The 12348-nt window shown below is 49.1% G+C and overlaps 1 protein-coding gene across 6 annotated transcripts in view; it reads left to right on the top strand.

Annotated features, from left to right (window-relative positions):
- The window catches only part of STX8 (syntaxin 8), a 98841-nt gene that overhangs the window by 26857 nt on the left and 59636 nt on the right, over nucleotides 1-12348 (top strand). The gene's annotated exons all lie outside the window — the stretch shown is intronic.

Genomic DNA, 12348 nt, shown 5'->3' with positions numbered 1-12348 from the left:
ATAAAGCTGGTTGCTCTGCTAACTCCTCGCGCGCAAACGGATCTCTGTCGTGCAGCGTTTGAAGAGGAAGTGAGGCTTTCTGGCTTGCCTAAATACTGCTTCAGTTTGTGAAATCTGCTGGTAGATACAGCCTGGAAAGGGCAGGTAATACTTGGCTGTGCTCAAGCATTGAAATTAGCCCCGCGGCTAACTGTTTGTAGAATGGGTACAACACAGTTCATTGCAACTAGATGAAAGCAGAAATGAGCGCTGGGAACAATTGCTTGCTCAAAACTGCGCTTCAGTCAAACATAATTAAAGGGAATGTGACATAAACATGGCACGGGATGCTTTTAAGATGCTGAAGTTGATACCTTAAAGCATCCTAAGATCACTTAAAAGCAGATAAAATAATTGCACTGCAATTATTATTATAAATAATATAACTTCCTTGCGAGCTGGAGTTTTAGGTGGAATAAGTCATATTAGCATAACCTTTTTTGAATCCCTGATGCGTTAAAATGTGTTTTGTTCCTGTGCGTCCAAGACAAATAAGCCTTGCTCTAAACGTCATGCTGTTTGAGCTGTGTATTAAGAATATTTTGCCTTGCTCTCTGACTCTGGTCCTGTAACGTTGCCCTGATGACCCGCGGGTGCGATGTGATGTGCTAACAGCCCCCAGCGCCCTGCTTTTTAGTGGGACCAGAACGAGTCCATCAAGGACCAGGGTAATCCTCCGCTGTGCCGTAGCGGGGGCCTTGGGCGTGGAAGCAGTCGGGACTCTCCCGAGAGCTGTGTCAGAAAGGCTCTAGCATGAGGGAGTAAATCACATAGTTCAAAACTGATACCGTAATGCGAACCGGCTGGCATCAAAGTGTGGGGGCATTATCAAGTACGTCTTGTCTGGCTGCATAGATCACATTGTTTTGAAACAACTCCAGTGTTTGATCTTAAAATTTCGTTGGCAATTTTCTCATGAAACCAAGTTTTGTTGAAAAATGCTGGTTTGAGTCCAGAGTCCTTAGTCTGAAACATCTGCGCCTGACGGACTTTTTCCAAGTTCAGGGGAGGAATTTAAGGGATACCTTTATCCGTGACCAAGGGGTGGGTTTGGCCCCGGAACAGCAGGGCCATGGGTTCCCAATGCTGCCTCCAGGCTCCCTGCAGTCACTTGCCCGAGCTTGCTGCCGAAATCTCGCTTCGGTGTTGGCAGAAATGCCAGGCTGAATGTACTGCCAGGCACTGCTGAAGGTTGGGTTCAGTCTGTTTGGGGCAGACCCTGTGTAAAAATAAGATAACCTTTGGTATAAACTCCCAGAACACTTTTTCTGTATAACTTTGACCTTTGGTTTTTAAACTCGTTGTTCTCAGGGGCTTTTTATCTATTTTTTTTTGTGCATGAGAAAAATATAGTGGAAAAAGCGTTGATTTCAGAGAGAAACTTGGGAATGATGTATTTTACGGTGAGACTTCCCTGACTGCTTTAACACCGGGGAGGTCTGGTATCCCTGCTGTAGCATCGCTCCAGCATCACACACCGATGAGATGCTCCTTAGTTTGAGGAAAAACCCCGTCACGATTCAGCTGAGCCGGACCTCCGAAATCCCCTTTGGGACACTCTGATCGAGACCCGTCGATTTTCCTGCTTGCTTTTCTGCAGGCAGGCGATGCCCGGCCCCTCGTGCCCCGCGCTGGTGTGCCACTGGCCTCCACGCCGCTGCTCCTCGCTCTTCGAGTCTTGCGTCTCTCAGACCCATAGCTACCGGCGGCGGTAGCAGCTCTGTTACCTGCTGTTATTTTGGAATATCGACGTTTTCCGTGTCCCTGTGTTATCCGGTTGCTGTGCAGCAGGGTGTGGGTATCACGTTACTGTAACTGGGTTCTCGACCAATGTTTGTAGATAACGTGGGGTTTTGCCAAAGAAAATTAGCAGTGTGAATTGAACTCTAAAGTGGCCTTCCGAAACATGATATTTTAAATGAATAGAAAATCAGATAAGCTGGGAGGAAAGCTTCCTTCTGGTTGAGCTTATGACATAGACTAGTTTTTATGTAATAGTTCCCATTATAAATAAGTATTTTTGCTTGGAAGTTGTTATGGGGACCGAGCTGTCTCTGAGCACAAACCCGTGGACAGAAGGAGCAGGCTGCGGCACGGCGCACATCCACGTGTTAACGATCAAAGGGCTTGGGAGGAATTGGGCTGGGTTTTGTGCTTGCTGGTCCTGATGCATCTGTGTGGCAGCTGGGGTCAGTGCTAGCCAGTTGGGTTTTTCCCACTGTTTTATGGTGCTTTGCTATTCATAGGTAATTACGGTGGTGCTTAAACTTGAGCCTAGCTAGCTTAAGCGTAGTTCTTTCCACTAGTTAAACTGCTGTGACTTCACTTCGTGCGGGGAAAAAACTCCATTTGATGCTTTATTACAATAGAAACTATAATAGTTTTTCTTACGGGTAATGTGGGTGGTGTGTTTTCAATGAAAGGAAAATTACTTTCATAGTTGGAGACCACAGGACTTTTGTAAGGGAAGGTCTGAAGGTTTGTATGTACAATCAGCGTGTTCCTCCCTTTTGCTGAAGGGCTACGCCTTCACCCAGACTGGTTTGTACGTAGCTCTCAAGTAGGAAGTTTAATAGTCAGCGGCGTGGGGCATAAAGGAGGTAGAACCTCTCCTGTCAGTGTTTTTCTTTGCTTCTGGGTTTTGTGTTGGCCGAAATGACTTTTAATAAGTGAGTTTTGGGAACCCCCTGTTCTTCCCACGTGTGGTCATTCTGGAGGCTTGTCTGATCCCTCCCCTTCAGTTCTCCACTCACTGAAACTTGTTTTTGAACTGCCCTGTGCTGCCCTGGAGCTAGAGACTGCAGATTTAACCTGATCTTCGGTTTTCCAGACTGAGCTCTGTGCTGCTTCCCTTCAGAGCAGGCCGGGTGATGGTAGGGGGTTCTGCCGGCATCTGCTCCTCGGAGTACGAGTCCGCTGATGTGACGGAGGTGCAGAAGGACCCAGGTGGGCTGGTGGCTCTAAGGTAGATGTGACCTCAGGTAGGAGCCGCGGTGCCCTCCTGCTCGTTGTGAACCTCGGCAGGAGGCAGAGAGCAGCTGGCTGGGACTTCTCCTAGCACAGCACTTCCAACCTGCCCGGCCTGCGGGGCCTCTTGGGCACGACGTGCAGGAAATAAGCTCGAGTGCAGCTTTGATGTTTGGCAGGACCATCAGCAGCCTCGGAGAACTTGGGGGTCAGTTTTTACCGTGCTGCATCACGTCCTTACGTGGAAGGCTGTATTCAAAACCAGAAGGCAGATGGGAGAGACTGATGCCCAAGTCAGGGACTGCTCCCCCTGTGCCTTAACACCTGGAACAGGCCTTGCCTTTCGGTTAGGTGCTGCAGAAAGGAAACTGGTGCATTCAGTCTGCTTTGCAGTGACCCGTGCCAGAGTTCAGGACGGAATACCTTGTGATCTGTCTCCCCAAAAGCAGCTAGATGTTGAGCAAGAGGTGCGTTTCTGTCTCACTTCCTAGCATAAGGGAACTCTTTGAAATGCAAACAAAGCTGGAATCTGCTAACTAGGTCTATATCAAACTGGAATTCGTATTGGGAAAGAATTTCAAGAGAGGTTTCAATAAATGGTGGAATGTTGCGCCTCTCAGAAGCAAGCATAAATCAGAAACACGATGATCAGAGCTGATTTGAAAGAAATCTCACTGTTTTTTTATAAGCGTAAGAGACATTTCTTATTTGTTTTTAACTCAGCTTTGTGTTGAGTAGCCTCAGTGCAACTGTGGATGGCATTTCAAATCAAATTTATACGGCTGAGGCATCTCCTTATAATAGGCTTTCCTTGTAGAAAAAGCGTTGTGCCAGTCCATTAGAAACTGAAATTATCTGTTCTCAAAATGCCCGTGCTTATTCACTGTTTGCAGTAGGACATATGTCATCGCCCAGCCTCAGCAGAGTTTCTCAGCGGCGCTTGTTGAGATCTCACTGATCCCCAGATCGGGGACACCTGGCTGCTGCTCTGAGCGTGTGGCTCTGCGTTTCTGTTCTGAAGGTAATAATTGTTCCTCAGACGCTTTTGAAAGGGAAGCTCTCAGGTTTTTCTGAATAATGGAGGAAATTGTTAATACAGTGGGGAAAAGACTTCTAAAGAGAGCATGTGAAAGCTTTAAAGTGAGAGGACTTGTTCTACCTCGTGCTGTTTCAGCGTGTTTGATAACAGGCAGTATTAGGTCATTTAGGATGTGTGGAATTTTGCCTAACGTTAGGTATTGTTAAAGGTGGGTGTTAATCATAAAAATCTTTATGCCTTCGAATGACGTGTAACTGAACTGAAGGATGACCAACGCTTCCCAGCGTACAGAGGTAAAACGAAGGAGGGAACCCACCCTGACGGCTGCAGCAGTCGTCTCCACAGGAAGGGAAAGCGAAGCTTCACACAGACTGCCCAGGAGCTGTGCCTTGTTCTACGGTACACGTCCCGGTGGACGTTACTAACATCCTCTACTTGGTTAATAGGACCTTAATTAGTAGCTGTTAATTGGTATGTACTTGTTAGCTGTCTTACTGGGATGAGGAACTCAGCTGTTGTGCAGGGCTCGGTGACACTTGGCCTATCCCTAAGAGCGTGTCAGGAGAGCTTGCTTGAATAAAGACGAGGGGAATTGGTGTGGGACTCCGGGAGTGTTGTGGCCTGGCTTCTCATCCAACTCGTTAACGTTTTCCACTCAGTTAAATTGTGACAGCTGAACAATTTATCCTCTGAAGTTAGTAGGAAGAGTAGGAAACACTTTCATTTCAGAGTTGCCAGGAGCCTTTACAAGGGCTGTGTTTTAAACAAGTCGCCCAGTGCAAATGCTTAAAGAAGCTTGAAGGGGAAAAACGGTCTTAGCAGGGATTAAACGGAGCAGCTGGGCATGAAAAGCAGCAGAGATCGTCTGCCTGAAGTCATCTGGATGTGATGATGTCACCCGAACCCAACGCAGCAGAAAAGCCATCCTTCAGTTGTGGGAGAAAAGTATTTCCGAAGCTGACTGGCACTACGGACTTCAGCAAGAGGTTTGATTTTTGGAAGCGGGGAAGCCTTCCGATAGTTCTTGCTGGTAGTTGTTACCTGAAAATAAACTGCAGCCACTGAAAAGCTGTGGTCCTCACCACCATGCTCGATAACTCGTGTTGTTGACCGCTGCCCTGCTGAAGTTCCCATCAGGTCCTCTGCTATTTCGGGATCAAAGTGTTGGTGGTGACCAGTGAAATTTCCAAACGTAGGTTTGCGCAGCAGCCCCTAGGTAAATTGGGAAGGCGTCTGGTTGCTGGCAGTGGCTGTCGGGTGCTGCGTCTCCCCTTTCTGTTTCAGCTGACAACTGATCAGCTGCGAATACAGGCAGCCTGAAGCCGTCCCAGGGAGTGCAGCGATCGCCGGGTTGTGTCGGTCTCCTCTCACCTTTCTTCCTGCAGCGCTGTGGATGCTCTCGCTCTTCTACAACCAAACAAAACCTTTTTTAATGCCAGCTAAAGGAGCTGGGAGCTGAGCTTGTGGTTGCTGCTGTGAGCGCAGGGTAACTTTTATATGGTGTACGGGGGTTCAGAGAGATAAATGAGGTCAGTGCTAGCTGTTGCTGTTCATGTGCAGTCTGCTTTAATATGCTTTGGGGATAGGAAGACTCCCTTCTTCTGGAAGGAAGGGGGAGGAGTGGGGGAAGAGAAAACCAACAGTTTAATGTGTTTCACTGTCCCTGTGTGTCTTTCCCCACATCCTAAACATGAAAAATATCAGTAAGCTTCTCTTTGGCCCTGGGGGACGAAAAAAAGGAGTCTCCAGCTGGAATTCATGAAACTTTATTGAATAAATGAGCAGTGTCGTGGTTTTGTGGCAATCTCGCTAGAGCACAACTGGAGCGCTGCGAGTGAACAGCCGTTTCATGCACACTTAAACTGTCCTGAACCACTACCCTCCCTGATAATTCTTCATCCTTTCCACGTGGGAGAGAAGCATAGAATAAACCATTTGAAGAAGAGAGTTAGAAATCAAAAGGTGTATTTTATCCCCTGTGAAAAGGAGCCACCGATTTTCTTTTTGCTTTTACTATCGCCCGAAACAATTCACATATGTTACCCGAGGTGCTTTTTAAGCGTGGGGTCAGCAAGTGGCTACAGGTTTGATGATCCCACAGTCCTGGGTCTGGCAGTGATGCTGTTTCAGAGGAACGTGTTTTTTCCCCTCCTAAAACTTCTCCTTAAAACAATTGCCCAACTGTTTAAAAAAAAAAGTGCTGTCTGGAGGGGAAGAGGAGATGAAAGTGTTCCGTCCTAAGGGAACACAGCGAAGAAGGCTCGGCAGGTTGGGCACATCCAGCTCCTTGGCAGAGCTTTCCCTCTCCTCCGGTCTCGTACGGGGAGCAGGGCAACTGCCTCCTGGCTGTTTTTCCGTCACCACCATCCTGTGCACTGAACGCACCTCGCGTGTGTTCTGCGAGGCGCCGAGCTGAAGCTTGTGCGTTCCTGGAGCACTCGTGTCTCTCTCTAGCGCTCCAGTTGCAGCTCGGCTCCTCCAGAAATGTGACTCTTAATTTGATTCTCCTGCTCCTGAAAGCAGTTCTGAGTATTTTATTTTTTTTTCCCCTAAGTTGACTTGTGACTGTCACTGAATTCTTCTTCAATGAGAAAATGCAATAAAATAAATAAGGGAAGGACTGGTGTTGTGCATCCTCGTCTCCTCTCAGTTGGACTGTGCACTGTGGCTGCCGAGGGGCGGCGGCTGGAGCCAGGGGCTGCACGGAGCCCCCTGCCCCTTTCGGGGGGAGGCCCAGCACTGCTCATTGTGCGGCTGTCCTAAAAGTGCTCCTGCACCGAGGTTACTGCGGACAGAGCGTGCCCCTTTGCTCTGCACAGTGCCCTCACTGCCCTGCTTCCCCTTTCCAACTCCCCTGGAGGCTGTGCTGCCTCTGGAGAGGAGGGACGGTTGTAATGCCGTTTAGAAAACTCAACCCAAGCAGTTGGAGCATTAAAAATGGCCACGGAGGTGAACTTGCAGGAGGATCGGTGCATAGCACGGCGGCTGAAGCAGCCGCACGAAGCGGTGCTCGCTGTCCTGCCCAGCCGCGTGCTGCGGGACCCCTGGGTGCTGCTGCTCCCCAGAGGAGTGCCCCCGGTGCCTGGTCTGCCTCCTCCTCTGGCTGTCCTTGGGGTGTCTTCTGGGTGCCTCTGCAACAGGGTGAATGGATGGAGCACTGCTGGTTGCTGTTACCAGCAGGGCTAAAAGGAGGAGAGGCAGGAGCTTCGTGTGGTTGTCTTCCCGCCGGAGCTGCCTGCCCCCGGTAAGCGAGAGGGAAGCCGCTCTCTTCCCCTTTGCTGGAGAGGACTGCCCTTCTTGGCACTTGTTTAAGTGGTGATATTAATAAAGTGCACATATATGATATCCAAAACCAGAGAACGTAAGACGTGGGTTTCTGTGCTTGGTAACTACAGCCCGTAGCCAGCAGCTCCGGCCTTCGGTGTGCAGGTCGCGGTGTTCTCAGGCTTCCTCTGCCAGCGCAATGCATGCACGCACGCCTCTGCCTTCCGACCTTAGAGCTGCCCGCACCCTTTGGAGGCCGTGGGGCCCTCGGGGCCGTCTGGTGGAGCTGCCGAGGTGAATTCTTTGCCGGGTCCTCTCGGCAAGCATGGGACAGGGACAGGGACACGGAGCCTGCCCGTGCTGAACAGGCGCTAACCTGGAAGCGAGGCCAGCGGATCACAGCGCGCCGCATTCCTCCAGCTACTCCCCGCGGATGCTGAGCCAGATGATTAATATTTTAGCATCTTTGTTCTTTGTTTTCCTTCTAACGCTGGAGGAGTTTAAATCACTGGAAGAAAGGGCCTGACACTTCTCCAGTTACACAAACAAGTTGTGCTGCACTCGCTAGAACTGAACACGATGTTTTCGGGAGAGGTGAGTGCAGACCTTAAATGCCGTTCTTTGGGAAAGGTCTTTCTCCAAGCCGTGGCTGTGACATGGGCGGTGAGCCTGTAGGTATTGCAAGAATTGGGGCTTTATTGCGGCGCCTGGGATGCTTTCCAGTAACTGTGTGTGCCTGAAGAGGAGCTTATTGTCGTACAGCGTTTGGGCCTAGATCCTGGATAAAATATACTGTGTGTTGTCAGACGCTTAACTAAAAGAAAATAGAAGATGTCGGCTTACCTTTTAAACTTCTGCTGGTTCTCTCTCTTAAAAAAATAATTCTCAGGGAAATATTAATTTGTTCCAGCTTCCATGGAGCAGCCCCCTGTCCCCCAAACCTCAGTGAGGAAAAATATGACTGCGTAGGTGCAGCTTCACAAAGCAGGAGATATCGAGTTGCACATTAATTCCTGTTTCTCAGCAGTAGCGTGTGGATTTAGAGAAATCCAAGCTGTGGTATCAAAGGTGCTCTCTCCTGTACACCTAGGGAAAGCTCTGGTTGGGGCTGCCATTAAATACTTGTGGTTGCACTGGAATTTGTGCCTTTTATCCTTGGCTTGCCCAAGGACTCACCGCATGGCTTTGGGCAGGGTGCTCTGCCTTTCAGCTTGTTTCTTGACCAAAAAAAGAGCTATTTCCCCCCATTGCAGTGCTCGTGAAGCTTAGCTGCTCTTCTCCAAAAGCTTTACGGACCTGAGTTTGCTAAAAGCCCGTGCGATTTTGATCTAACATGCGATCACTGGCCACCTCTCGCCTGACCGTTTATATTTTCTTCGGTGCAGTTGAGCTCCTCATGGGCTGGATCGTGCGGCTCCTACAACGAGTGTAGGAGCCAGGAGGAAGCCCTGGCTGTACCTCTGATCAGGTGGGCTGCAAGTGGCTGCCTGCGTCCCGAGCTCGGGGTGGATGTGACCGAGTATCGCGAACGCGACGGGGAGCGGAGGTCCCCCCGGAGCAGGCACCGGCCGCCAGGCTCAGCGGGGTGCGAGCACGCGCGGCCAGCAGCTGTGATGGTTTGAACTCCATCGATGGAAACTTTCAGGTTGGATCGGAATACGCTCTGCCTTGGAGTCGGTGGACATGAATGCAGCTTTGTGGGGAAAGAAAAAAAAAAAGCAGCTCTTCCATAAGAGGCTTTTCAGATTCTTGTTCCAGGAGAACACGGAGAAACAGGCACAGGGAAGAAGTCAAGGCTGCAGAGGGCAGTGGAAATCTTACGGCAAGGAGAGGGACTGACGTTTTGGGTGTGTAGTCTGGCCAAATGTGGATTGATAAGAGTTACGGTTTGCTTTCTGTTAGCGTTTTGGCAGCAAGCGATCAAGGAGAGAAAAGAAGTATTGAAGCTGAAGAGCGATGCTGGTTCAATAAAAAATGGGAATACATTTCTAGCCTGTACTAAGGTCAAAAGACTTTTTTTTTTTTTTTTAAATGAGAGATAGGAAATTCCGGAGCAGCTTCCAGGAGGAGAAATGGGCAAAAAAGTTATCTGTTTTTTAAGGTAGAGCTCAGTTTACTGGAGAGTTTGTGACTTGATAGGAAGGGAACTGGACTGGGTCTGTGAGTTTCCCTAGGGTCTCTACCTAGAAGCAGGTGCTGCTACCTCACAGTAACACAACCAGATAAACCCTGTTTAAAACTGTTTTTTAACTTGTAATACAATAACAGTGAAAACAGTTGTATTTTGAGTTATAAAATGGCAAAACCAGGTATTAATTATTTTAACTCTTTCATTCTCTCTCTCTTTCTCCCTCTCTCTATATATATACGTACTTTAAAAAGGGCTGCTGCATTGTGTAACGCATGAAGATGCTTCCGAGGAAGAGAATTTGCAGCCCAGGCAGCCTTGAAGAAATCTGTGCAGTCTCACTGCAAGCACTGGGGGGGAGAGAAGGAGATTGCCATTAGTAATTTTTAACCTACACGAGCATACATTATGCTGCTAATTTTTTCCTGCTGCTGAATTAATGTCAATGTTGAAAGTATAAACAATTCCCCGAGTAAAACTTTGTTTGGTTTGCCTTGTCCCACAGATTAACAAATCTGATTACTGCATTTAAATTTAATACCCCAAAAATTCCCTAAATGAATGATTCACTGTGAGGCCATAGCAGATGTAATTATCTATGAAAACTAATGAATCATGTCGTTAGGATATTTTTCCTTGCAGCTGTCTCCAATTAATATGTCTGTCAATTCTGAGAGTAAAAACGCCGTAACCCCGGTGTGCAGGTACCCCCGTATGGCTGCTGTCCGTCGGGCTGCTCGGTGGTCGCACTGAGCAGCGGGGAATTCTCCGTCGCTTTTTTGTGTCATTCTTGGGAAATGGAAAGCAGTGACAAAGTGTTTCAGAGTTCACCCTCTTGAAAATATTCAGGATGCAGGTCATGGAGCGGCGCTGGGTTTAACTGCATCCCTTTCACATTTGCCGAAACAGGAAAGCCTCTGCGGCACTAAGTTGTGGTGTGAATTTAAAGCTTTTCCATGCTAATTCTGCCTGACGATATTCTTAGCTGGGATAAGTGTGTTCATGTGGGAGGCTTTTGCTGAGCAGCTATTTTCCTGTGTAAATCAAGCCTGACTTTGCTCAGCGTACTTCTTTGGTACCTACCGGGCTGGATTAGGCACTTTTTCCACTCTCCAGTTAAGTGGCGGAAGATGTTGAGTCTTTAACAAATGGCTCAGATATCCTGTAAACACCCGAATGAAAAGAGTTAAGTATTAAAGGAGGCTTCCAAAAGCCTGCGTGGGACTTTCTCTTGCTCGGGTTTTAGGGATTTGATACCCAAGCGGTCCTTCATCAGCTGCTCACCTTCCCTTCCTCTCCAAAAGGTGAACCTGCTCTGCATTTTATCGTGTGCACGTATCTGTAAAGACCCTCAGATTTCCCGGCATGGGGTAACAAACATAACAAAAGGCACACGTAGCTGCGTACCAGATGCATCTGCGAGCTGGTCGCAGCTCTTGGATGCTGCTGCTGGGCTGTGCACAACAAAGCAAAGGGCGTGGAGCCCTAGGGAAATGCCGCAGTCGGGACTGGAAACGCGCTCGAATTTAGCTGTGTGGTCGGTGGGGAGCCGAGATTTGCTGAACACCGCGAGCGAGCAAAGCAAAGCAGAGCTAATAAACTTGATGAGCAGTTCGCCGCGCTGCGCCGTGCCGGCCTTGCAGCGGAGGGACCCGAGGGAGGAACGTGGTCCCCACCCGAGGCTGCGGGGTGCGGGGGGCAGAGCCCTGTGCTGCTTCGCCCTTCGTGCTGGGAGCTGCTCAGCGCCACGAGACCTGGGCAGGAGGCGAGGCGCTGCCGTCGTGCGCGAGCTGGCCCTACCTCGGCGAGGATGCTCGCTGTCGCGGGGAGCCTGCCTCGTTTGAAGTGGTTAGCCCTGCGAGAGAAGAACTCGCGGGTGCCTCGGACAAATTGCTCTCCCGCTGGGTATCGAGCCGCGCCACCTCGGGCTCACAATAACATTGGCTCTTTGCTGCATTGTGTGACTGCTGGTGACATGTTGATATGATCTCCTGCGAGGAGAGGCTCGGTTAAAATGAGGATTAAGAGGGAAACCGAGCAGATTGCAGGGTATTAACAACTTGTTCGCATTCCTGGGGCGGTAGGAGGAAAAAAAAAAAAGTTAGGCTTCTGCGATTTCTCTCCGGGCGTGTTGTTAGCAGTGTTTGCTTTGTGATCCTGCAGCCTGCACGCTGCTGCTGGAGAGGCGCAGACCGCGGAGCTGGCATTGAAGGCACGGGGCATCTGCCGGGCTCCGAACACCTGCAGCTGCAATTAGCAGCACTGGGACAAAAAGCCACCGGGTTTTGGGGAAGGGGAGAAAGTTAAAGGGAATCTGACCGATAGGGCGGAGAGGCGAATGTGTGCACCGTGTCCTCTTCCTTAATGCGAGGATCGCTGTAAAAATACCAGAGTTAATTTTCGGTCTGTCTCGATGATCAAAGCCAGACAGCACAGGATTTTCCTGTGGGCTTAGTGGGACTTCCTATAAAAGGACTGCGTAACGTTTGTTTATGAAAGTGCAAACCTGCAGGAATTACAAAGAGCAGAAGTCGACGGAGGAGCAGCGATTTTTGCTTTTCCCTCTGCGAGTGTGGTGGAAGACGGCGTACAGCGTGACCTCAGAAATAATTTTGGTCACCGTTTGCAGAAAGTGAGAAGGTTTATTGTACCACCTGTATTGCACTGTGCTCTCTTAGCTGTTTTAATAGCTAATTAATCTTGATTTGGTTGGATTTAAGAGTTTTTTTTTCTCTCTTGGCACATATGTGCAACCTATTATATCATAAATCCCACACATTTCAGCAAATGTCATCCTGATTGTTCCCTACAGCACAGCATACTACTAGTAAAACATTCAAGGTCAGGAACTTGGATTCTTTAACCACTGTATTCAGGGAAACCAATTTATTGTTCTGTCGCAGCAGAAAAG

Source organism: Anser anser (genome assembly GCF_964211835.1).
Source record: "Anser anser genome assembly, chromosome: 19".
NCBI lineage: Eukaryota > Metazoa > Chordata > Aves > Anseriformes > Anatidae > Anser > Anser anser.
The sequence above is the reverse complement of the archived record's forward strand: the minus strand, read 5'-3'. Positions and strand labels throughout refer to the sequence as shown.